This window comes from Anser cygnoides, chromosome 4, assembly GCF_040182565.1.
Source record: "Anser cygnoides isolate HZ-2024a breed goose chromosome 4, Taihu_goose_T2T_genome, whole genome shotgun sequence".
Lineage (NCBI taxonomy): Eukaryota > Metazoa > Chordata > Aves > Anseriformes > Anatidae > Anser > Anser cygnoides.
Window position 1 is genome coordinate 903,630 of NC_089876.1, and position 25,199 is coordinate 928,828.

At 46.0% G+C, this 25,199-nt stretch overlaps 1 long non-coding RNA gene across 5 annotated transcripts; it reads left to right on the forward strand.

Moving 5' to 3' along the window:
• Positions 1–7,591: 7,591 nt before the first annotated feature.
• Positions 7,592–24,199, forward strand: LOC106043219 (uncharacterized). 5 transcript variants are annotated; one of them, XR_010831612.1, is made up of 9 exons: positions 7,603–7,934; positions 14,092–14,262; positions 14,375–14,486; positions 14,617–14,762; positions 14,846–14,931; positions 15,966–16,152; positions 16,390–16,570; positions 21,711–21,907; positions 23,189–24,199. It is a non-coding gene; the product is annotated as an uncharacterized lncRNA (long non-coding RNA). The 5 variants fall into 5 exon arrangements; XR_010831613.1 differs by having other exon boundaries at positions 16,007–16,152; XR_001211556.3 differs by having other exon boundaries at positions 7,593–7,934; positions 14,846–16,152; positions 23,128–24,199.
• The last annotated feature ends 1,000 nt before the right edge of the window (positions 24,200–25,199 follow it).

Genomic DNA, 25,199 nt, shown 5'->3' on the forward strand with positions numbered 1-25,199 from the left:
TGTGCATGCACTGTGGGACTGGGAGCTCTGAACCCCAGACATATGGTTTAAATATTCTAATAGATGTGGTAATCCTTTTGGTTTCCAAATAATGTTATGGTCGAGTCGATTTATGGTAACGCTATCTTAAGCAATGAGGGCAATAAAAAGAGTTTTAAATGTGAAGATTTAAAAAAAAAAAAAAAGGACTTTTTTTTTTTTTTTTCTTTTTTTAAACAGCCTTTCCTTTGTGCTGTGTTTAAAGCTGTCAGGCGTGGAGATCCTGCCAAAGCCACTTGGAGCTCATGAAGCAGATGCGCACCTTGCTGGAAAACGGCCCTTCATGGAGCCGCGTGGTGTCCCCATCCCCATCGCAGCCCACCCTCCTGGGACTCAAGCCCTGCCTGGGGACAGCAGGGACACTCCTGTCCTTATTTATGCGCTCTCATCTCAGGACAGGGTGGGAAATTTTTGGCCCATACAACGGTCTCCACTGGTCAGGATTGCTGTCTGGCTTGTTGCCTCTTACCAGCTCCCTGCTCCTAAAGCTTTTTTCTCTGGCACCAGGAAGGTCTCAGGATGGACTTGTGTTGTGACATCTGCAGGCTCCTCCTGTCCCAAGACCAAAGACTAGCTCAGCTGTGAGGGATAACCTCTTGAGGAGACAAACTGGGCTCATCCTGGTCTGGCTGAATGCCTGGACACCCCGCTCTGTTCTTTCCTTCCAGGCTGCGAGGCTCTGGCATGTTGAAATCTGGTCCTCGGGGCAGGACTTCACCCAGGCACTGACTGTAAGGAAAAAATCAGATTTTTCAGCATTGCTTCCCTTCTTCCCAGGGCAGCTTGGGACACAAATTCAGTGCTACCCAGATAGCCTGGAGGGGAGGTCACGTCTGCCTTACAGACCGTGCCCAAGGCTTCAGCTTCTCCAGCTGCAAGGCTTTGAAAGAGCTTTACAGAAGGGACCTGAGCCCTGAACGCTCAGACATCTCCAGAGCTGTGCACCAGATGTTGGACACGGCGGCAGTCTGAAGGGACCAGAAGGAAACACACTTCACATTGCCACGAGGGGGGAAGGCTCTCCATGATGTTCCCCGGATCGGATGAAGACAATGATCTCATTTTTTGGGTCGGGTCCCACCTGTTTGTTTTGTCTGCAGCTTTAGAGGAGAAATAGTAAAAATCACATGCCAGAAATGCCCAGGATGTTGACTAGGGAAGGGTCTGTCCCAAGCCACCAGAGACGGTGACTTCAGATTTGCACGAGACCCACCTCAGCTACAAAGGCACTGCAGCAATTTTCGGGCCAATCCACTGATACATGAGCCTTCTAGACCACTTTGAAAAAGTAGCTCTTTGAACAAAAGCCCTTTTAGTCTTCATTATGGAGTCAAAGGCTGCTTTCACGTAAGGCTCGGGTAGGTCAGATTTCATGTGCTTAGAGATAAATGGCTTTGTCAGCAAACATCTTTTGTGGATTTTTTTTTTTTTTAATTTGAATTATTGGATTTCCTGGGAATTTTCAGCAAGTAAAAGGGTAAAAAGTGAAGTTATACATAAGAAAGCTAAATATTCAGTTTCTGGTTTTCAATGAACTTTATTACACAAATTAGAGGATGCTCACCTTAACAAGACTTAAAGATAATTCTCTTTATTTGTGAAAAATAAGAAGAAGTTTGGTTTGATAGTAAAAATTTTCAATGTTTTTATGGCCAGATCCAGTCTGAAATCATTCATATTAATACATGTCAAGTGGAATTTGGTTCAAGACTTTAACAGAAGAAATTAGGAGGCACAAAGAGATCTCAGACTGTCCCCTGGGTGGTAGAACTAGAAAAGACAAATGAAAGTATAGCCTCATGCTACATCCATGAATAAGCTCAGAATTTAGGAAACAATCATGAAATATTCATCAGAAGGCTCCACATCCCCTGTACTTAGGCAAAGCACCAGCTTGAATTTTTACCATATAACTTTTTAAAGCTTTTGGCTTGGCATCTCTGGGTGGCTAAAACAACACTGGCTCCTTTTCAGAGGCCCTTTGCTCCAGAGAAGGAACAAGCTTTGCACTTGAAGAATTGGTCTCCGTGCCTTCCTGAAGGCAATGGTCTCCAGAAGTCCTCTGGCAGAAGCTGTGTGGCCCGTGGCTTTCAGCTGACACGCGAAGCTCTGGAGCCTGTTGGTTGGGAGGGTTACACCGCTCCTTTATGGCACCGTCCCCTAGCACTTACACGGACTATATACAAGCAAGAGGTGTGTGGAGAAGGTGGTGGATGACTCGGCCATGAAAAACTAATTCGCAGCAGTGGCTGAAGCAAAGCGAGCTTTGTTCAGCAGTTGGATCACAGCTCATGCAAGGACGCGCTCCAGGAGAGATGGCTCCAGGTTTCTACAGCTCCCAGACAGCCTGCCCGGCTCAGTCATTCTGGGAAAAGTTCGTGGCAGCTGACCGAGGGAAAGGGTTCATCCTCCCAGCCTGCAGCAGAAAGCTGCTAATGGCATCAGCCTTGTCTTCGGTCCCAGCCCTTACAGCTCCCTCAAGGACACCACGTGGAAAGCGCTTTCCAGAAAGCAAAGGAATGGACATGCAGGACCCCACCTGCCTTTCTGTTCCTCTGTTTGCCAGCTCCCATGCATGGCTTTCGGCTCTATTTTTTTTATTGTGCCAGAAGCTTCTGGAGTGCAAAGAACAGGGAGTTCCTTGGATCTGGAAGAAAAAAAAAAAAAGGCCAAAAAAAACCCCCGTTAGCTGAACGTTGTCAGCAAGTCGCTTTTCGTCTGTGAGCCTTGCCACCTCCAGCTGTGTTCTCAGCAGCTCCTACAGAGATTTGGCCCCTTTGCCACTTCTTGGGCAGCCGACCTCCGCGGAGAGCCCGCAGTGCTGCGGGAAGAGAGGGGCTGGCCTGGCAGGGGCCGTGCTCTTCCCCCAAGTCAGCATGAAGCAAAATGTTGCTGGGGGAAGGAATGAGGGGTGCGTGCCATATTTCCAACGAGACGTGAAACCAAAACCCTGACCCCCTTCCCAGCTTGTATGGCTCCTGTGGGGCTCCTTGCCAGAGTCTGTGGGTGAGCCTGGTCTACTTTCCAAAAAGAAAATAGGTATTTATCCTCCCAGTACCAAATTCCCTTTGCAGATTCAACTGGACCTAGGGTTTCTCTTCACTGTCTAAGCTGCTGCTAAGCAGAAGACATTTCCCAGTGTAGGCTGGTCACAGGATTTCCAAGGCACCATATCTTGCAGAAAGGGTGGTCACTCTGTTTAACAGTCCTGGAAATATTTTTGCCTGCTCCCTTCCAAGCTTATATCTCTCCTGTAGATGCGCAGTGCCAAGTGCTGCTCAAATACGCCTTCCACATTTCCTTCCAGGGGGATAATCATTTTCCTGGGACCATTTCCTTATACACGTGCTGGAGCTGGCAGCAATATCTGCACTGCTCATCATGGCTCAGCTTGAGAGCTTGCCTGGACAGGGGACAGAAATGGGTCACTGAGATAGCAAGCCCGTTAACCACTGGGCTGCCATCCTTCTCCTGGCTTTTTGTACGTGCACAGGCACATTGCTTGGCCAGGGAGCAAGTGAATGGCTGGGTAAAGAGACCGAGCTTCACTGGGAGATGATGTGAGCTGTTCTGATGCAATGCTTCCCCGTGGTTTGTAGGAGCGCTGTCACCCGGGCAGCGTGTGCTGAGGGTGTGGTGACATTACGAGACGGAGCACAAGCAGAGACGCCTGTGCTGCTGCCAGCTGAGGCCTGGCAGCGGTAGCGGGGATTGTCAGAGGCAGGTTTCTAGCAGGAGAGGCAGGGGCTGCTAGCACAGGCAGCGTGCCCAGCACACACAGCACTGCCAGCTTACTGACACAGGGCATGGATGTGCCCTCCATGGGTTGCAGCAGGCCAGGAAATCCTTGGTCAAGGTGGGAAAATACGGCAGTGAAGAGAGAGGGAGGATCTCCAGAGGACCACATTTTCCCTTATTTCACAGCAGATGGCTAGACCGATGATGAAGCAATGTAGACCTTGGTGTGAGGTTTTCATTTCTTTGTTCCTGATGAAACTCAGGTTGGCTGCACAACCAATACCAACCCCAGAAGCAAGAGGCCTCTCCAAGAAAATACTCAGTTCCAGTCTATCCCTCCTGGAAGCTGAAGCAGCTGCCGAGAATAAAATTAAACGATACTACAGTGTGATATGAGGCTGGAATCAGGGGCGCTGGCCAAGCCTGAGAAAAACTGGCCTGAAGAAGTAGTAAAAACAGTGCGGATTCCAGCAGGCTCTGTCCAAAAGACAGGCTCTTAAACAGGCTGCCTGTGTATGGTATCAGCTGGAAGGAGATCCAAGGCTGGATGCTGGACAGTGGCGAGTCCGTAGGTGGGCTGTGGCTCAGTCCTTGATTGCTGATGGGCAGGATTATCATCTTTCCCCAGCTCCTTGCTGCCACATCTGTTCGGATCTGAAGCCTCCTGGGAGCGGTACCTGCTGTGTGAGGGAAGGGCCAGAGGCGGGCAGGGGGGAGGTGGTGCCCAGACCCCCCTGGCTGGGGACTGAGTGAGGGACGAGCCCACGGGGAGGTTCTGGGGTCCCAGCCCCAACCAGCTGCGGCCAGCACCGAACCATTCTGACCAGAAACAGGGATTTTGGAGGGGTATTTATTTCTACCTCCCTCCCTGGACCTGGGGCCAGCTTTCCCACCTTTACCATGTTGCCAGCAGCTCTCCTAGCACCCCTGTGCTCAGCTGCTCTTCCTCCCCGTGGCCCAAGGCTCTCCTCTAGCCCTGCCAACCTGACCATCCCGGCGATGCTTTTCCTCTTTCTGCTGCTGGTGGCTGAATGGAAACAGTGAGTCCCTCTTCAGGGAGGGATGAATGATGAAACTAAGACTTGTCTGCCTCTCCTCATGTGCTCCTGCCCTGGGCTGTCACACAAGCTAGTCTACTCTGCCATAGGCTATTTTGCTCACACTTATTATTCAGCATTACAGGAATTCACTCATCTGTTTCAATCCCCTTTTTGGGGAAAGCAAGCCAGGTTAGAGCATTTCATTGTGCTCTAGTTCAACAACTGCTGGCGGACCACTGTTCCTTGATATAAAACTTTTAATGAAAGATTGTAGTTTTTGCAGGAAATCTAATAACAAGCAGTAGCAGATATTTCAAGACCATCTTCGCTGGATTCATTCCTACCTTGTACCAGTGCCATTTCTGTATTGGAACAGGCCAGCATTTGTTATTACGGAAGAAATTCATTTCATTTGTGGATCTGGGAGTCAGAGAAGAACCCAATCTTCCTGCGGAGGGGAATCATAAAATCTTGCCTGGACTGTATATATTTCTGAACTGTGCCTGACCTCTGGCGCGCTCCCTTCACAATGTGGAAAGGAAAAAGAATTAAAATGAAGAAATAACGCTTGACTCCAACAGGGACAATGTTATTCATTTTCTTTTGTTTTTACACAGCAGAACCAAAAATAGAGTTTTTGTCCATGCAAAGCATTTATTGAAAGCTTGAGATTTCTCATCCTTCTTCAGGTCTGGCTCACAGTAAGAAATCAAGGAGTCTTTTCTTTTTCTTTTATTTCTTTATTTTTTCCCCACATCTGTCAAGGAAATTAGATAAGTTGATAAAAAACATTCACAGTTTTACCTGTCTTCAAAAGCCACCCAGCTGGCCAGACTGCACACTAATCGTTAACACCTAGAATTTCTACATCTGAAGTAATTTCTAGCCTGTCTTTCTTACTACTTTTTTTTTTTTTTTTTTTTAAATGCCAGATGAAATACTCAGTATTTTTGGGAACAGTTCAGGTTATTTATTGGGTTCACATACTAACCATGTGTGTGTGTGTGAATAGGAACTCGAGGGCAGGGGAATTCCTGGAACGTGGACGAGGAAGGAGGAAAGTCAGCAGATTTATCTCCTTGGAAAGGGCCATGCTGAGGCAGTGCGGATGCTGGAGCTGTCCAAACGCCACACGGCAGAGTCTGAGGCAAACCTCCGGGGAGGTCCCCATGCTGCTCACAGCTTTTCCAAGTGTCAGCCGAGAGCGTGGTGACGAGATAGGGACAACCCAGCTGGCTGTCATGCTATCGCTCGTGTCCTCTGCTCCACCTCATCGAGCACAGAGTGCTTGGGCACAGGTCTGGGGACACGGGGGGATGCCAGGGATCACCAAAGGAGTGTGTGCTAATAGCGAAGTTCCCTTTGGAATAGTTTTCTAGAGCAATAAAATAGAAATATAACTTGCCTCCCTGCCCATCAGCTGAAATACTAACTTTCCAGAGAAGTTACTTGCGTCAGATCAGGAAGCTTTCTAATGTAATTTTGACCCTTTTTTAACTTTTTCAGTTCTGTCACCTTGCTTCCCGAATGCCTGTGGATTCACTGCTTGCATTGAACCCCCCAGCACCACTGTCTTCCCACATGCATGCTCCCTCCTGAAAGTCTAACGAAAGCCAGGCACCAAGGGTTCTTTAAGTAGGTACCACTTTCCAGGGGGATCCCCAGATCTTAATCTGGGATTTTCTGGGCTAAAGGCACAAAACTGGGCTCCTAACTGCAGACAAAACTCCTTTAGCACAAGCTGCTCGCAGACACCCATCTTTTCGGATGCGTCAGCCACTCTCAGGCTGCTTACCAGGAGCACTGAGGAAATCAGGGGGAGGACGTGAAGCACTGCAAGAGGCCCCTTCACTCTGCTCTTGTAGCTGTAATTGCTGCCTCTGCCACTTAGCACAGCCCGTCTCTGCCCAACTCCTGCTCCTCCATCAAGCCCCACTTCCTTTCAGCTGCGATCTCTTCACCCCTTTCAGCTCATTTGGTTGTTGATTCTCTCCCCACCCTCAGGTTTTCTCCTGGCTCTCCCACAGCAGAGGCCCTCTTTCAGCCTGACTCACCCAGCACCGAATGATTCCTTCAGTCCCATCCCCACCCTCCCATGGGGGGCTCCAGGGGCACCCTCCTTTGGTGCTGCTACCTCTTGCATTTCACAGTGCTGAATCCCCTCTTCAGAGGTTCCAGTCTTGCACTAAGAACCCACTGAGTTTTCTTCCCAAAAAAGCAGAGGATCAGATCCCACGTCCCTACCAACCCACTACTCTCTGCCCTTTAAATAGCATCCTGTTCTGCTGATGCCAGTAGCCAGGCAGTAGTAGATCAAAGAAGGGCAGGTAGAGGTGACTTTAACATTAAATACTGTCATCTAATACCACTATCAAATTATTTTTTTCTTTAATTTCATAAAGAGGTCACTCGAAAATTAAGAGTGAAGCATTATTAGTGCACTGTGATGAACAACAGTGTTTATTGTAGTTTATGATTCTCCCTATTCCTCACCCCATCCCCCTGCTCCAACCCTCCCAGAAGTTCTTCAGGGTCTTTCTCATTCCAGAAACTTCCTTTAACTTAACAAACACAATCCTTGGAGCAAAATACATCTCCCCTTCAACATCATCACAGAAGGATACTTAATATTTTAACTTTTTGTTTTGATCTTGAGTGAAAATAAATGAAAAAAGTCTGAGAAGTGTATTCGAATGAAGAGGAAGACTTTGAGAAAAGTCTGGCATCAGCTAAATAGCAAACATTTCAAACATTAAAATATTTAAATATAAACAAAATACAAACACCTCTAAGAAACAAAGGGGAAGAGCAGAACAATCAGCATACAGCATAGAAGAGATGACAGCATAGAAGAGATGAAACCTCCTCAACAGCTGAACTCCATGAGCTCCAAATGCTCCTACAGGTGATGGGAAATGGGACAGCCAGGGAGGCTGCATAAGGTACGGCTGATGGGTGTAGCTTATAAAGAAGGTTGGGACACGAGGGGAAGCTTTGGTGGGTGTTAGGAAGGTGAGTAGGAGCCTTTTCTTCTGGCCAGATCACTTTGGTTCTCCAGGTGATGAAGTGCTGAAGGCATTTTAAGCCTTAGCTGCTGTGCAAAGGTGTAACGAGAAGGTATTTTTAATGTTTTCTGGAGAGAAGACATCTATGGTGGCTGTCTGTGTGTGTATCAACTTCCTGGGTGCTTGGGGTTGGTTCTTACCCTGAATCTCTTTTCCAATAGAGACTGCAGCTACCTAGTGATAAATACTGGCTTGCAGTAGCAAGGGGACCTTGCTGCCCTGGTGTACATCACTGGCTCCTGTGCTCTTGGATAAATAGTTGTTACAGTTCCTGCTCTCCTCTCTCTACTTGCTAGTCCCCTCTCTTTGTCAATCACTCTTCTCTGGATTCTGGTTTCTTTACAACTGCTGTGCTGTGATGCTGCTTCCTCGGTGGTTTTCTCCTTTTATTCTTGTCTGTCCCCTTTCCTTCCCCTTGCTGTAGTGCTGGTCCTGCAGGGAGAGCGAGCCTCGTCGTGGCTGGTACATTGCTCCTTGCCCTCTCGCCATGCCTCGGCAGTGAGAGTGGTCCCTTTGCTTGTGTGAGTCGGTGAGGTCTTGACCGAACTCTGACAATGGGAGGTGATGGGAGAGGCTTAACCTGTCTGAGTGATGCCTATATTGTCATCAGCACCCAGCTCCCTAAATACTCGAACAAACCTTTGTGCGGGTTTTGTGGGGATGATATGTGTGTAGAAATGGTCAGCTGTGGGTGAAGTTCCCTCCTGTGTGGGAATGGTCAGACGTCCTGTAGCTCTTACACAGACATTACTTACGGCTTGTGCTGCACCCCCTGGTCCCAGTGGACTTTGCTTTCTGAGCACTGAAGGCAATTTGGTGAGGTTCCCAGTGTGGCTTTTGGGTAAAAGCTTTCTGATTTAGTTTAAGATGTCTGGAGAAAGGTTGAATTTAGATTACTGCCTTAGGTCAAAGCTAGCTGCTCTATTGACTAGCTGAATCCTAGAAGAAATATGTTGGAGCCCTCAATGAGTAACTTAATAAAATGAAATAATTTCTCTATTACATTCAGTTCAAATTTATTAAGGTTATTATCCTAAATGAAGAGAATGAATATTAGAAACATACTTTTGAGGTCTATAACTGCTCTCAGTCCATTGTTAAAATACTGTTCAAAATGTAAGTAACTGCCAGGGCACTCCATTATCAGAAACAATGACCTGCCAGGATAACAGTGCAAATGGCTGAACTTAATTTTTTGGCCTAGCCAGGAACAAGAAGAAATATGAAGTACCTTTTAAAGCTGACCTGCAATGCAAGTCTTAACTCCACTGAAGAATTGCTTTACCCACTCACCTCTTCCCATTATCAAATGTAAAAGGCTTTTTGAAAGACTTTCCTTCATTTAGGTTAAGTAGAAGGAAAAAATCTGCCTAAACATTTTATTTGAATGTGACAAAATGAAACACTTTGTCTTCCTATATATATAATGTGCTTAAACAATTCAGGACTGGTCTTTCTTATGTTGGCTCTGTGTACTTGGCAAAGGATGCACTTGGAACTTATTTTTTCAAGCTGCCCTGACACAACTAAGACAACATAACTATGCTGTCATGATCCTGTTTCATGTATGAGGCAAGTGTAGTCAAGAGTGTGCTGCTTGGCAGCCACAAATCAGTGGGGAAATTGTTCTTTTTCTAACTTTGAACATTAGTGCTGTTGCAGCCCACATCCTAGAACTGAAACTGGGAATCAGAGTCCCTGTGCTGGTGATATTCAGGTGTGCAGTGTAGAAATAGCCCCTGCCCCAAAAAGGCTTGTGGTTATGACCTTCCCTCCCTGAGTCTGGGAGCTGGGACAACCGGGTTTAATCTCTGAGCCTGTCTTCAAAAAGGAATACTGGCTGGTGCTGGCTCCTGCTCTCCTCTGGTCACCAAACACCAGCAAGTCTTTGGGTTGAGAGCTTTACCCAAAAGCTGTACTGAGAACCTCATCAGTGCAAGCTTGGCTCAGGTGTCTGTGCAGATAAACCCTTGATCTTGGTGTTTGAGCCACCCACTCTGGGGGTTTGAATGTGCCTTCAGGAGTGCAGACATCCATGGGGTTACTAGAAAGGAGGCAAACACCTCACTGAGGCCCTCTGGATTATCCTCCAGAAATGTCGGCTCCGCTGATCAGATGTCTACTTACTATGGGTCCTCATGGCAAGTTATATAGTGTAGCAAAGTCACTGGAGATTAAGACTGCAGTGTGACCCAAGTGCAACGTCATTCTTAATGGGATTTGCATGTTAATTAAAGTTCAGTAATGACTTGATGCACAAGACGGAGAATATGGCAGCTTCTGAGGGCTGCAACAATGTAAGTTTGAAAGTGTCAGAGAAATGGGGATTTTATTTTAAGCTAATGCAGCAGAGTCCTGACTACAGGTCAGATATTCCATAGTTTTCATTGCAACACAGGGTGGAAATTATCTGTAGATGTGCACACAACTGCATGCATGGAGTTAGATCTTGTGCTGAAGTACAAGGTAAGAGGTAGCTACCTTGTTTCTTGGCCATCTGCTGCAACTTACCCTTGCCAGGCACTTTCTGCAGTCCCATCTATCTACATGCTGTCTTCCCAGATTGGATTTCTTCCTAGAAAAAAAACATGTCCTTCTCATGAGAGGATTTTCTCTCTTTCGGGTAATTTCTGCACATGATGAACTTTTGGGGATGGACACGCTACTCAGGTGATTGGCAAAGAAAAGTGCTCACCAGAAAACACTGGTGGGTAGCTGAATCAAAACATCAGTTTTATTTTTAAGTACTCAAGTCTTCCAATGGAAAATATAACCCTGGCCTGAAAAAAAAAAAGCAATGAAAATCCAGAACTGTGTATGAGAAATCAGTTGGAAAATCAGCCAGTAGGCTGCAGTAAAACACTCTCAAGGCAGAACATAATGTACTGCAAAGCAGTAAAGCAGGAAAGCCAGACTTTTACCCGTGCACCTGTTGGGTGTTGATGCATAGAGCAGTATGTGCATGCTCCATCTATTGTAGACCTGGTGGAAACTATAACTGGGAGGGAGGGGAAGAAAGAGAGAACTACTCCTCTGTCTTCAGATGGTCCAAACCTGCTCAACATTAAAGGGGAAATTTTAGGAGCTAACCTGTTCCTTGGTTCTTGAGGGTCACATCTTAATAGCCATCTGCAGCCAGGCCTTGGATGACTCCAGGGGCTGCAGATGTTCCTTCTCCTCCACAGCCCATTTTCCACTCCTAAGGAGGCACTGAAGGCTTGGTTTATTGCTGTGATGTATATACAGAAACCCAACCAACTTTAATTAAGAGCACTGCAAAAAGTGCTAAAGTTCAGGAAATTTAAAGATTAAGGCCAAGAGTTTGTTTTCACACGTTCTTAAAATGAACAGATTGGACTTCTCTTAGAAGTAATTTCCCTTTCAAAAGCAAAAAAGATATTTATTGGAAAGTGATTAAAGTTTTCCCTGATATACCAATTTCATTCCAGTTTTGTTAGGAATGGTCTAAGCATTCTTTACATATGAATTTGAGGATTAAGAAAGATGCACAGCAAAACTAATCTGTTAGTTGCCCGTAGGCAATGAGTTTTTTCTTAGGGAATGAATCAGTGCTTCAAAGATGTATTCAGCAAATAGTCTAGTTGAAAAATGGCTTGTTTCTCTGTTCTGGGCAGCAAGCAAGCTTGTTGCTATCTTTCCTATAAGCAAAATTCTACAAGCAAGTTGAACTGGTTCTTTTTTATTACAAAAAATGAAGAAGTTGGGCTATAATTTAACACAGTGATTAAGCAAGAGTCACTGCCAAAAGAAGCAGTCCTGACTGCTCATTCCTTTTTAATGGCACAAACTTTTGATACTGAGTGGTAAACTGGACTGGGAAACCAATCTGAGATGAATCTGATTCTGTGAATATGTTTGGGGGCAGTGGAAAAGCAAGTCTGAAACTTTCTTGAAATATACCATATATGATTTAATGGATAATGATTTAATTATATAAATCACACATGGTTTAAGGCAACACAAGACACTGTGTAAAAGATATTTACTACTTGCTGAGGAGATCCTAGGCACCTGAGATTTTCACTCAGTTACAAGGGATGCTAGATCAGATGCTTTTGAGTCTACTGTCAGCTGTTACACATCTTCCTTTCTGGACTGATGTATCTGACTGACCTCTGCTGCATCCCCACCACATGCTAGCCCTGATGCTTGGCTTACCTTTGAGCTGCCTTAGAGCTAAGCTGGAGGAGAAAAAAGAAGCCAATGGGGAAGCAAGTGGCTGTGAGCCCAGCTGGGCTGTTTGACTGCGTGCTTAAAAGGAGACTGGTGGGGCACTTGTTCCTGGCTGGAAACTCAACAAGGGATGTTTTTGTTGCTGATCGATAGTTGGGCAGAGTCCCTGAAGCCTGTAAGGCAGCATTGACTTAGATCAGCTGGTGATTTGGTCCTCGTATTTCATTATCTGTCTATTTCTCCATCATTCTGATAAGCATCTCTGAGTGATCTCTTCTGACCTATTTGCGTGGTATCAGCTCCAGAGGCTCCCATAGTCATGACTTAAAAGGACAAAAACAGAGTTGAATTGATCATGAACAGAGAGGGGAAAATGCACTGCTTTTCTCCTCACCCCAAGCCAGGATGAACAGTTATTTAAAGCATTTTGTGAACTTTTAACTGGAAGGGATATGGAACTGTTTCAGTCTCAGCTGGACCCAAACCAAGACTTAGCCAGAAGATGCACTGGTTCAAATCCCAGAGGACAAATACTAAGTTATAAACATTTGTTTAAAATTCATGGCTGCTGTCAACATGCTCACCAGATAATTTCAAAGGGGATATGTGTGAAATGCAGAGACAGAGCCAGTGTAAACTTCCTGCCATTAAAATTCAAATGCCTGTTTGGAGCCCCCTTGCTTCTACAATATTTGATCAATTCAAGAGATCAGGAGCAGGAACCTAGGATTTGAGCCAAAGTTATGGTCGCCTTCTTTGCTCTTCTGAAAAGGTTTTATTCAGAGATGGATGAAGTCAGTCCGAGGATGGGCCTGTTTACCAGTGGAGGTTTGTGTCCTTGGTTGCTGCAAATCCAGGATGTATCAGTGGACTGGTGCATGCTCTCTTCTAGGTTAACTGATCTTTTCTAAAGGTATGCTCAGTAATAAGTCTGCGTTTGAGCCACCAGTCAGAGATCACAAAGTGTATGAGAGGTGGACTTTTTCAGATGGATGTTTGATCATCCTTTGCTTCTATGTGATTTAGTGTCTGGCCTCTTCCAAACCGGGTGAATGCCTCTGCTTCTCTCAGAGGTTCTTAAAACTTCAGGTGGATGTGGTCTGCTGCCTTCTTCACCCTGATTTCTTGTCTATGCTGATCTTATGCTGCCTGGTGTCTTGTGCTGGGCTTGCTAACACCTCCTGATCCTTCACAGTCTATGGAGCAGCTTTGCATCGAGTCTTGTGTCTGGAAGCTGCTGTCCCCTTGCTGTGCAGTGTCTCTCCAATCCTGCTTTTTGTCGCTTTTCTACCTGCAATCACTTGTCTTCCATTGCTTAATCCTCCAAAACAGTTTGCAAAGGAATTGCTTGTAGATGCAAATTTGCCCCAGGCCTGTAGAACTTTATGCCATGGCTTCAAGTTTAATAAGAAACCATCTTCATTAGGACTGAAAATGACTTCCAGTTCCTCCCAGTCCAACAGCTGTTTAGCCTCATTCTGGCTGCCAGTTGCACACACCTGCATGTTGCAGCTGTGCGTGCTGCTAAAACACTGTATCGACAGCCGAGTAGCCAACACCTGGAAGACATAAAGTATTTACAATTCGGAACAAGAACAAAACTCCCTCAATAAAAATACTTGTAGGTGATCTGTAGTCTTTCAAGTGGCTGATGCAGAAAACATTTTTTCTTCTGATCACTGGGCTGGGGGGAAGATGGAAAGCTAATTTGTTAGCAGGCCTGCTTGCATGTTTGTGAGCAGTGGAGGTAAATGCCCACCAGCCTCTATGCTTGGGAGAACAGCAGACAGACGAGGGAAGTTTTAGCAGACAGGAATTCATTAGGCTGGAAGCTCAAAAATGAGGAGAGCAGTGAAAAGACTTGCAAAAGGAAATGTTGTTTGGGGAATGTCCTCATGACGAGGACAAATCTGATATATTATAATGTCTTCAGGGAAGTTGTGGAAGAAACTCCCTTGCGTGAGCTGAATTTGGCCCTGCCTTTAACATGGGCTTCATTTTTCTGTGTTTTTCAGAGCAGCCCTCGTACCAAAGTGTTTGCAGTACACAAGAGGCTTTGCAGAGCGCCTGTATGTGGGGGGTGCCTGGCTCCTGTGGACTGTCCTTAGGAATCAAATCTTGTCTTGAAAAACGGCCCTTAAATAGACGCGAGGATGATTTGACAGCTTGGATTCACAATGAGGAAGGTGAATACCTGTACATCACTAAGGCAACCAGAGGCAGAGCAGGGAATTGAGCAGTTTCTGGATCCACCAAGCACCAGGCTGGACTCTGACCATATTTTCTCTTACCCTGTAGTCTGCCCAAGGATGATCCTGTACTGACTGCAAAGTTGTGGGGTAACAGGCTGGATCCTGCGTGGTCCTTTCCTGTCTTGGAGGACCCTTGTTAAAGGCACAACAAGAAGCTGGTAAGTCTGCGTAAGTACAGCTGGTTCCTCGCTGTTGTGGAGCAAAGCATATGGCCTAGTGGTGGAGCTGGTCAGTGCTCCCCTTGCCAGGGTCTTTGGACAAATTGGTGTGTGTCCTCTGTTGGAACAGGGTGACTGTCAGATATCACTCAGAAAACTTTGGAAGATACCAGCAGGAGTCTTCATGGCAAAAGGCAAGTGAAGACGAACCTCTTCAGAGATTAAGCACTACTGCACAGTGTTACAAAGGATTAAGGACACAGGAGCAGCAGAGGTGTAAGCAAAACCCAGAAAATGCTTCCGGAAGTACGTGACTTAAATTGACACAGGAGATTTATTTTTTTTCCCACTCCCATTAGGTTGGCTCTTGGAAGTAGGGGAGGAAGAAGTGAAGTCCTGTCCATACAGCAGACCTTCCTGTTGCAGGAGGTTGCTGGAGCAGGAGGTATCAAATGAGTTTGAAACAGCATGGGTGACTTTAGGGACAATAACTTTCATTATGGTAGGCCAACTGAGTGTTGTCTGGATGGAGCTCCTCAGCCGTCATCCCCTTGGTGTCTGCAACCACGAGGCTGGCTGCTGCTTCCACTTTCTAGCATTAAGTGTCTTTAAATAAGAGGGTAAGGGGTGTGTGTGGGGAGAAACTGAGCCCTGATGTAATTTTTCCACCCACTTCCCTTCCTGGAGAGGCAGCAGGCGTACTGCAAGCTTTCAGAGTGAGCAAAAGAGCATGGGTGGGATTTCTGTGTGTTGAAATTGGCCTGGGCAGTGGAAGAGAAACTCCACCCTTCTGTTTTCTGTAGTGGATTTTCTTAGCCTCGTTTCCTCAGGCAATGAGGCTAATGAAATTACAGTGCCTTTCTGTCAGCCTCCCTAATAATTTTTGGGTCAATTAGACCGTTTCTCTAGGATTTCATATGGAAAAGATGTTCCAAAGGATTTAGGGTGGGATATTTCATGAGATGAGTCTCACTCTGGAGGCACTTCTTTCCAAGAAAAAATTGGACCTCCAACCTGAACTGGAGACATGCTGTAGATGGCAATGGCTAGACAAGGTGAATCTTATGTTCTAGAAGTTCCGTGAAAAGAAAGGGTTTATTGTTCTCATTCAGATGTTTTTTAAGTAAAACAAGAGTAATCATTTGAAACTTTGCAGGACTGTCAGGTTGATTGGTTTTCATCAGTCTCCTGAATTCACAATGTGAATTCACAATGAATTCACCTGTCCTACCACAGAGGAGCTGCAGCAGGCTGTAGCACCCTGGTGCAGTGGCAGAGGTCCCCATGGAGGGGGTTAACAGAGTTGAAAAGAGGCAAAGGTGCATATCAGGGCCCTTTCATTACAGCAGACCGTGGATTTATTTGTGCAATGGTTGTCTGCTGAATTATTCCACCACCCAAACTGGAGCTACTCTAAGTAGGAGAAAATGAGCTCTGTCAACATATGAGCTTTGTCATGAGACTACTTGATGATTGCAGACTTGGCTCCTTTGGAGAATAGCACTTCTTGCTGCTGGTAGGGCCTGGTCCTGAAAAAGGGGACATCCAGAGTGCTGCATGCCTGAGACTGTCTTCAGCACGTGGATGGGTTCTGGGATTGCCCTGTTCACTCATCTCACAAGGCAGCAGTCTGCATCCCCATATTGCTCAGGAAAGGAGATGAGAGGTGAGTGTGATGGTCCATTTTCCCCTTGTAAGGTATTGTATTGTCTCTATGCCTTTATTCAATGATCTTATTTGGATGGTCTCGGTGTGGGGATGGCATCTGGGGAAATCCTGTGTCTTGATGATGGGTCTGATATCACTGACCTGTGGTGGACAGGGCAGGATTGCTTGGAAGAAACACATCGTTTTTGTGTGCCTTGTATGTAATGTAATCTTTCTCTGAGCCTCTTTCCCGAAGCCTGTTGAGGCAGGAGCTGCTGCTTTGCCAGGCCTGTGTGCAACATTTAACGCAAGAGGTACTGCGAGGAAATTGAGCAAGCACGGATATAAAATGAGAATGGAAAGGATAAAAGATGGCCTGCTTTCCTGGAAAATGAAGTCTTCATTTCAGTACTTATGTTTTGTCTTCATCACAACAGGTTAGCTTTTTATTCCAAACGCTATTTTTAGTAGGGGAGAAAAATACTGAAAAATTTAATGGAAAATGTTCTGCCCGCTGTAATCCCAATTTTGCACGGACACAATTATGAAGCTTCATCTAGGTGACTGTCTGGTCTATACCTCCTGTTTGTTTTTAAAAATTCCCATTTCAAATGCCTCTTATGCATTTCTATTATATGTAAGTCTGTTAGATGGATAAGCTATTTCTGACCTTCCAGAGCAGTAAACCTCACAGCTCCCTTGACTCGGTCTGAGAAATTTCCACTGCTTGACATATTAAAAATATATGGAAGTCTGCGATGAGAGCAGATTAAGCTTTATGCCTGTGGAAATTCATTTAGATAACTCCAGATCAGCTGGTGCATGGAAAAATCATTTGAAGAAAAAAAATAAAACCACTTCTGAAAAGCACAGCTGATGCTGTATGTTGAGGAGGAGGAGGACTTTTTTTATAAAGCATCTTTCATTCCCAGAGCACTTACCAACCTATATATAGAAATCATTTCCCTCTTCCCTTAAGAGCAGCCAACTCTGGGGCGGAATGCTACAGTTGATTAACTGGGCTCAGCATTACCATCTAAGAGCTTAGCAGAAGACAAAACTTAGTCCAGCTGGCTCCATCTGACTGCAGACTTCTCCTTTATGCAGTGTGGAGGCCAAAATTGGCACAACCTCCATGGCCTGGTGGTTGTGGGGTGACCATAGTGGTTTTACGGGGACTCTTTAGTTGCAGGGTGCTGAACAGATGGATGCCAGGCCCCTAGATGCGGCATTGGACTTCGAGGTATCTGCATCAAGCAGGAGACAGCCTTGAGGAGGGATCTTCTTTGAGTGACGCCTTCTTGCTTGCTTGCTAAGGACCAAGTTATCCCTCGACTTCCAATTCCTCCCAGGATGTCTCTATCTATTCTACTGTGCAGACATAACTCTGACCTGTTGGTGTGCACAGGGGACTGGGGACAGAGCCAACCCTAGGGAGTCAGCTGTAACTCTGAGCAAGCAGCAAAGGGGTTTGAGGAGTTCCCATTCCTATGGGCCGCTCTCCAGCTTGCTTTAATCATTGTTAAATGGGGTGGGGTGAGGGTGTGGGGACAAATGATGACGTGGTGGCCCCTTGAGTCCATTCTGCCCTGGAAAAAAGAATAAAAGGAAAGTCTGTTGGAGAGCTGGCTAGTGATGGATTCCCAGTGCCACCAAGATTTGGGAGGTTCAATTAATGTTTAAATGTCCTGCTCTGTTTCTCCCCTCCTGGGTGGAGTCCTTCTTCTGTGACACACTACGGGCAGATTGTCTTGCCCACTCCTGCGTTTCTGCATGTTTCCATATCGTTTCTGCTGCTGGCTCAGCCTGTGTGAGAGCTTTTCTTTCCTGGCTTGTCTTGTGAGTTAACAAGTCATGAGAGCTATCAGTCTGGCCTGTGAGTCCTGTGGTAAAGCAAGGCCCTCCCTCACTACCTGAATAAGATGCTTGGGATGCATTTTCTGCCTGCAGACTTCTGCTGGCAGAAGATTTGTCTCTAGCTCTGGTTCTGGCCATTCTCCACTTTCCAGGACTGCAGCAATAATTCTGGAAACCATGACCCCAGCAGGTCAAAGCTCGATGCCGGAGGAAAGCACTTCCCTGGCTCTTGTCAGCTGCTCTGGGTTGCCCCTCTATTCTGAAGGGCTTTCATCTGCTCTTACAGCCTGCTTACCCTTGTGTTAAATACTGGAGCTGTTCTCTTCCTGGGTCAAAAATCATGCCTCTTAACATGTGCTCCCCTGCCTGATGTCAAGGGGTGATGCTCACCCTGTATTAGGGTGAACAGAGTGGGGACAGTGCTGAGGTTTTATGTAGATTACCTCGTACTGGCTGGCAGAAGATGCTATCAGGTAGAAAGGGGGACAGAAAGGTATTGTTTTTTTTTTTTTGACACCTAAAATCTCATGGCAGGACATCAGTGTATCCATTGGACCTGGGTGGGCAGTGAGGCTCTTCTTCCATAATAAGCCATAGATCTTTATCCTTGGCTGTATTTCAAGGGGGTTTGTATTCCTGACCAGCACCCTCTGCACTGTCACATAACATCCAAACACTGTTTCTCCTCCCTATTCTGCCATGGGCATCCATGTTTCCAGAAATGAAAAAAGAGGAAGAAAGAAAAACCCATTGGACTTTTTTTGGTCTTAACTCTTTTCTTTTCCTTCCAGTTTCCTTCACGTGTTTTATAAGTTATAGCCTCCTTCTCCAAGCCTTGCTGCTTCCCTGTCCTCAGCCCATCACAGCTACAACCACACTGCTGCTCCTACAAAACCTTTTTCCTGCTTGTCTCAGAGCTGCGGCCCTGCCTTGACCGGGACTTTCAGGCCGACCTTTGAGCTCAGGCCTGCTCCTGCCCACAAGGCCTCTCTGGTGGTACCTCCCCCCAGCAGTGGAAATGACTGCTGTGGCCTTTCATTTTAGGTATAAAACCTAGAGTTTCTTTGAAAAGAACCCAAGAGGCTTTCTGTCTGTTCTTGATTTCAATTAGTCACTGAAAATTGGGAGTAAAGAAAGCAGCTTGCTCCTCTGCCTTAACTACAGGAGAGCTGCAGGGAGGGACAGTTTTGGGGGCGAGTCCAAGCCCTGTGTGTACATGGTCTTTTGGAGGCAGGCGTGAGGCCCTTTTGCCTGTTCTCCTGGCCAGCTGCACACCAGCACAGGACTGGAAGCTGTGTAACAAGGGTAAAAGCAGTTCTCTGAGCTAATGATCTGTGGGATCAGAGCTGCCTGCAGGCATCTGGTAGGGCTGGTTCACACCTTGCTTGCAAGCAGCCTCTGCAAAAATACTCCGGGGTATTTTCCAGAGGAAAGCACTGTGAAAGATAGTGTGGTGGCTTTGCAGATGCCTTATATTTTTTTTTGCTGATGCTTAAGCTAACAGCTTTATTTCTGTCTTGTTCGACTGTGCTGCCATTGCCGGCTTTCCTCCTGTGCGATGTCTGCTTTCTGCCAGTGGAGACTGCACAGAAAGCAATGGACTTGGTTTCTTAAATACAGAGGTGACAAAGTAGGCAAGGCGATGCCATCTTCTCCTAGTGTCCCTTTTATTTTCTGCTGTTAAGTTGAGGGGGAGGGGAGGAAAGCAAAGGAAGTTTACTACATGGCTACCTACTATGAGACCTGATAAATCTGCCAGACAATTTATTTGATCTTTGAACCCTGGGGTCCCTTGGAGACAGGCTTGGAGGCCTGCAAAAGCAATCAGAAAGAATATAAAAACCTAATGAGGCCTGGACTTGATCCCCTTCTCCAGGTGAAATTTACAGCAGCTGGCAGAGAATCAGAGCAGTTTAAAAATTATAAAATGTGTGTGTATAGATAGCGTATGAGAATGCATGGAGTCACTCGAGCTTTCTGCTGTAAGCGCTATCCTTTGTGCTCGTGGCATTCCATTTTAACAGTGGCCCCTGTCTGGATTTCACAATATCCTGCTGCAAAGGATTTGTTTAAAAGAAAAAAAAAAAAAAAAAAAAACAGTGTTTCTTAGATTTAGCATCTTGTTCCAGGCCTAGCTTTGTAAGACATTCCCCCAAGCAGAAGGAGAGATGTTAAATGTCCCTATCTGACTTCAGAGCACAAGTCCCATTAACTCTGCTCTGCTTTGTTGTGGGTGTAGGATTGGAAATATTTACCTTGTTCCCTGTGCCAATGTAATGAGATGGCTTCAGGAGAATCAAGGTGGCTGGAGATGAGTCTAGCAGAAGTTTCCTTTTGTGGCAGCAGTGGTGCTGTGTTACTTGTGCAATTTCAGTCCTCCTGCTGTAGCTCTGCCTGATGGGACTGAAAGTTGTGTGGTATATTGGTGGATAATTACATAAATGCAACTGCCTGCCACAGCTTTTTGGACACAATACTAATTAAAGGTTCAGAAACCTGAAGATTTGGGCTGAAATCCATCTGAAGTAGTAGGCAGTTGAGATTTTTCACTAGAGTTTGCTGTTGTCAGAAAATTTTAAGCTGATAAAAACAAGCTTTGTGTTGCTTTCTTTCACTGTTGTGGAAATGTTAGTTTTGCTAAGATCTTAAATGGAAAGGGTAAACCTGGCACGTAGAAATTACATTGACAGTACAATATCTGAATGTAGTGAGATAACCAATAGTACTGTGGTGTCTGAGAACCTTCAGCCAGCACCTGGGACAACTGTCATCTGGCCCTGCTGCTGATTGTATGGAGAAAGGCCCACCAGTTCCCACCTTCATCTTCAACAACAGGATATCCAGATGGGTGGTGACTCCCCAGCTTCCATGCTGAAAGCTCCCCTGTTTGTGAGCAGGGTGGCTGTGTGAAATACAGTAATGAATAGGATGGAGCTGGGCACAAAGCCAATGGAAGGATGGGTCAGCTCCATCAGAGTTGGTGGCGTGTACCTTATAGTGACAATCGGGTAGGGTAGGACATGCACCCATGTTTGCTTCCACCTCCCACTGTGCCCACCACAGGTGGTACCAACCCAACTCCCTTTTCCTAGAGGTTAGGGCACCCACAGCCTTGCTTGCAAAGTAACTCATGAGGATGGTTCCCAGCTTGTTTCAGATAGTCAGCCCAGTAATGTGCAAGCTCAAACCTACCCCCCGTGACAAGTTAGTTTTGGCTGCTTGCTTGCTGAAGGTCAGGGAGCACTCACATGACACCTTCTTCTGTCATGGCAGTGGCAGAAACTGTGAGCAACCTCCCTCACCAGCAGCCTCCAAGCTGGACATGAGCAGGACTTCTCAACTGCAGCTTTGTTTTTCACTGAGAAGTGCACAGTGGGTTCAAAGGAAGCATTTCTGGAATTTGTGTTGATTTTGGACAAATTGTTCAGATGGAAATATCCAACCCTTTAAATATCATTGGGGGGAGGTCTAAAGAGCTCATTTCAATCTTTTCAACCCAAAACTTTGGATTGGAAGTGAAGTTCTGTTTTCAAAATTTATGTTCATTTTTATTTTTAATAAAAGCTTTTAATAAACTCAAGGAGGAAACAAGACATTTCATTTTGAGTCTGGTGATGGGCTGTGTTCAGCCCTACAGTGACACTTTTATGGCTCTTTGGTTTGCTGAAAATTTTTAAATATTTCTGTTTTGTTCTGATCTGAAGCAAATCTCTTTTCCAGTTTCTCAGATTTGCTTGTGAACTGAGAAATCAGAGATCTGCAGAAAATAACAGCACCGGCTGGCTCTGCTCAACGCCAGCAGGATCATGACAAAACCAAAGGCTGTTCCTGCCTGGTGCTGGCACCTACTGCGCTGAAGTGAGACAGCAATTCTTCCTGCATGACAGAAGGCAGGGTCTGGTCCAGTGCCTGAAAAGGTCAGTTGAGTCACTGTCTTGAGCTGGCCTTTGCCCTGGGAGCAAAGCTCCAAGCACCAGCTCTTTGGTGGATTATTAACGTTGTAACTGTATTGGGGTCCAGCAACTTAACTTGGAGACAATTTTTTAATTTTATAGAGTCCAGGAGTGTTTGGGTTTCAGGCATGTTTGAGGAATGGCTTAATCCCATCTCTTTAGCCTAGAGAATGAGCATGCAGCAGGAAAACTGGGCTCTGTATCTAATGGACATGAGAAATCACAGGAAACTGAGTCATTCGGCCACCTTGAAAGATGGTGTTTAAGACTATTGCTTCATTAAGCACCCTGAGGCCTCCAAGCCAGTCTAATTAGCTCTCCCAAAGTCCTAGGGAGCTGTTTCTTACATGGGCTGCTTTAACCTTGTATGGTCCTCCAATTCCACTCCACTCTGCTGCTTTTCCAAGGCTCTGTGGACAGGACCTGATGGGTTTGTACTGCAGAAATCCTCCAGCCAGCTTGATTGGAGGTGGCTGCAGGATGTGGCAGCTCCCTCCCACCCCTCATTGCCCCCATAGATGCTGGGGTGTAAGTAAGTGAGTGGGGAGAGGTGCAAGTGCTCAGCTTCTGCCCTGCTGGGGAGTTGAGATGAGGGCAGGACATGTGGCCTGCTCCTCAGCTGGGAGCTGCTGCCAAATTGGGCAGTTTAGATGTAACTTCAGAGAATGAGGTAGATCTGAGCAAGCAGCGAGCTTCAGTCATCTTAAAATTATTGCACACTTAAGGAAGGAGAGATGTTGGAGGCAGCTCTGACCAGGCATGAGACTGGAAATCAGCTAAAAAAACTCCTTTTCTTAAAAAAAAAAAAAAAGCCCACAAACCCTCACAGCCTGTATTTTCTATGGAAACTGTAAAAGGAGTCCCTGAGCAACAATTGCTCTGTCTGCTGTAGCATTTCAGAAACATGCCCTGGAAAGTCTACTGTCTCCTAATAGCTCACTGGCTACTAAATGTAAATGGCCAAGATTTATTTGGGGTGAGGGAGATGAAAGGGAGTCAAGTTTATAGTCTCTTTGCATTTTGGTTTGTAACAACCCCAGGCTCAGGCAAATGGAACTGCCTGCAGAGACTCTCCTGCTCTGGATAAATTTGCAAAGCCAGAACCGCAGTGAGAAAGGGCAGGGTTTCGTTCTCTCGATACCATTTACTGACATTCCCAAACGTTCATATGTCTGTTGTTACAGCCCTTGGTGCTGTAGCGTTTGAGTGTCTCTCAAACACTAATTAAAGGAATGAATCCTCCAGACATCCCAGCCACTGTACAGAGCTGTCGGCTACGGTAGATGAATGCTGGTTTGACTCAGGGGATGCTGACGCTGTTCATTAAACTACTGACTGCGTCCAAGCTTCAGCCCTTGCTTGGAAATGATCCGAACTACTGAGACTCCTGCTCTCCCCCGACGCCTTCTTGGAGTGTGCTCGCGAGTCCTTGAGGAGCTGGATGCTACCATTGCTGGAGTTTTCCCGTAAATGCAGCTTGGACTGGAAACCATGTGGAAATTCCCAGAACTAGCAGCAGTGGTTTAGATATCCCAGATTACCTCTGTGCTGGAGCAGGGAAGGTGTGCTGCTGTACTTACGTGTGTGTCAGGAGAATTGGGAAATGCTCCTCTCCTGGTCTTTAGCACTTCTGGGGTGTCTTTGCTGAGGGGCAGTGGGAGGAAGTTGGGAAGTTACGGAGCTGTGGCCTCCAACCCAGGTAAATGAGTGATGTGATAATGCTGTGGCCCAAGAGTCAGCTGTGCTAAAGCCTTCATGTTTGAGATGGGATCAGCAGACCAGCAACTTGAAGGGGGAAATTGTATGTACACCACGACCTGACCGTTGCCTCCTGAAGAGCAATTGATATCCTGCCACCCTTAAAACTGGTCAACTTGTAGGAGGGGAAAACCTGATAGACACCCATAAAATGGGGGCAAACTGACCTCTGGAGATGCCCCTCTCTAGTCATTAATCCAACCATTTGGACTCCTTACAAGCTGCAGAGAGGAAAAGAGGTGATGTGAATCCCACCCAGAGTTTTGAAAGGTAGCTGTTCTGATTTAAAGCTCCAAGCAACCAAAAGCCTAGGGTGTCTCGAGGTGCATAGTTTCAGCAGTTAATTCCCCACATTGTCAGAAAACTTCCATTTCATTTCAGTGCTGAATTTGCCTCCTTTTGGCTTCTGACTCTTGGATTTCATTATTCAGTCATCAGCTGGCTGATTAAAGAGCTGTCTCCTATCAAAAATCTCTCTTCTATGCAGGTACTTGTGGGCTGTGATCAAATCACCTCTTAACCTTCTCCTGGATAAGCTATTAGCTTGAGATACTTATGGCAGATTTCCCAGACCTCAAACTGTACTTATAGCTCTTTCCTGAACTGCTTCCAATTTTCCTTTTTATTTTTTTCCTCTCCCCAGTGTCTTTTCTGAAATGGGGACACCAAAATGCGACAGTGCCTCTGGTCAGGTCTCACAGCTACCATGACATGAGTAAAGGATGTGCTATCTTCCTTATCGTACTGGCTTGTTTATACTCAATGGCTGATGCTGGGAATTGTATTGTCAGTGACCCCAAGAATGTCTCGGGATTTGAGACTCTCTGGGAATGTACTTGCTGAATGTGACCTACTTTCCTTGTTCCTGGAATTTCAGCCCGGTAAGAGGAAAGCCAGCCCCTGGTTGGGGCAGACAGGTCTTGATGAGACCAAGGTTCAGCTCCCTGTCTGCCAGAGGCTCCTGGAGCAAGTCCAGCTGGGTCCTTTGGGGCCTGATTGCTGGGGTGCTAGCATGGGTGTATAGCATGTGTGGTTCTGATTTGGGGCAGCCATGAGCCTGTTGAGAGTCCCTTCCAAACCCATTAGTATTAATCTCACCTACTCCCTTGCTTTCTGCCTGCATGGAAAGGGTGACTTGGAATGGCACAGATGTAATGGAGCTGTGGCTAAGAAGGCTAAGAAGGACTTGTTGCATTAGCTGCAGGAACAGGTATTAAATGGCAGGAGACATTTATTTGCATAGTTTAGGTGGAGATTCCAGAGGAATAATGCAGTATCTCTTTTCACTCTTTTTTTTGTCACCTGTAGACTTTAACACCAATTATTTGGTATTATTTTCCGCTGTATACGTTAGATCAAGAGCAGATTCCCTTTTGAGATCACAGTGAAAGCATGTGCATATGGCATAACGTCTTCCTGATTGCAATTATTGTGGAAGAGATCACTTAACTGGTAGTGTAGTTTGTTTTCAATCAGAGTGGTGTGCATGCAACAGTGC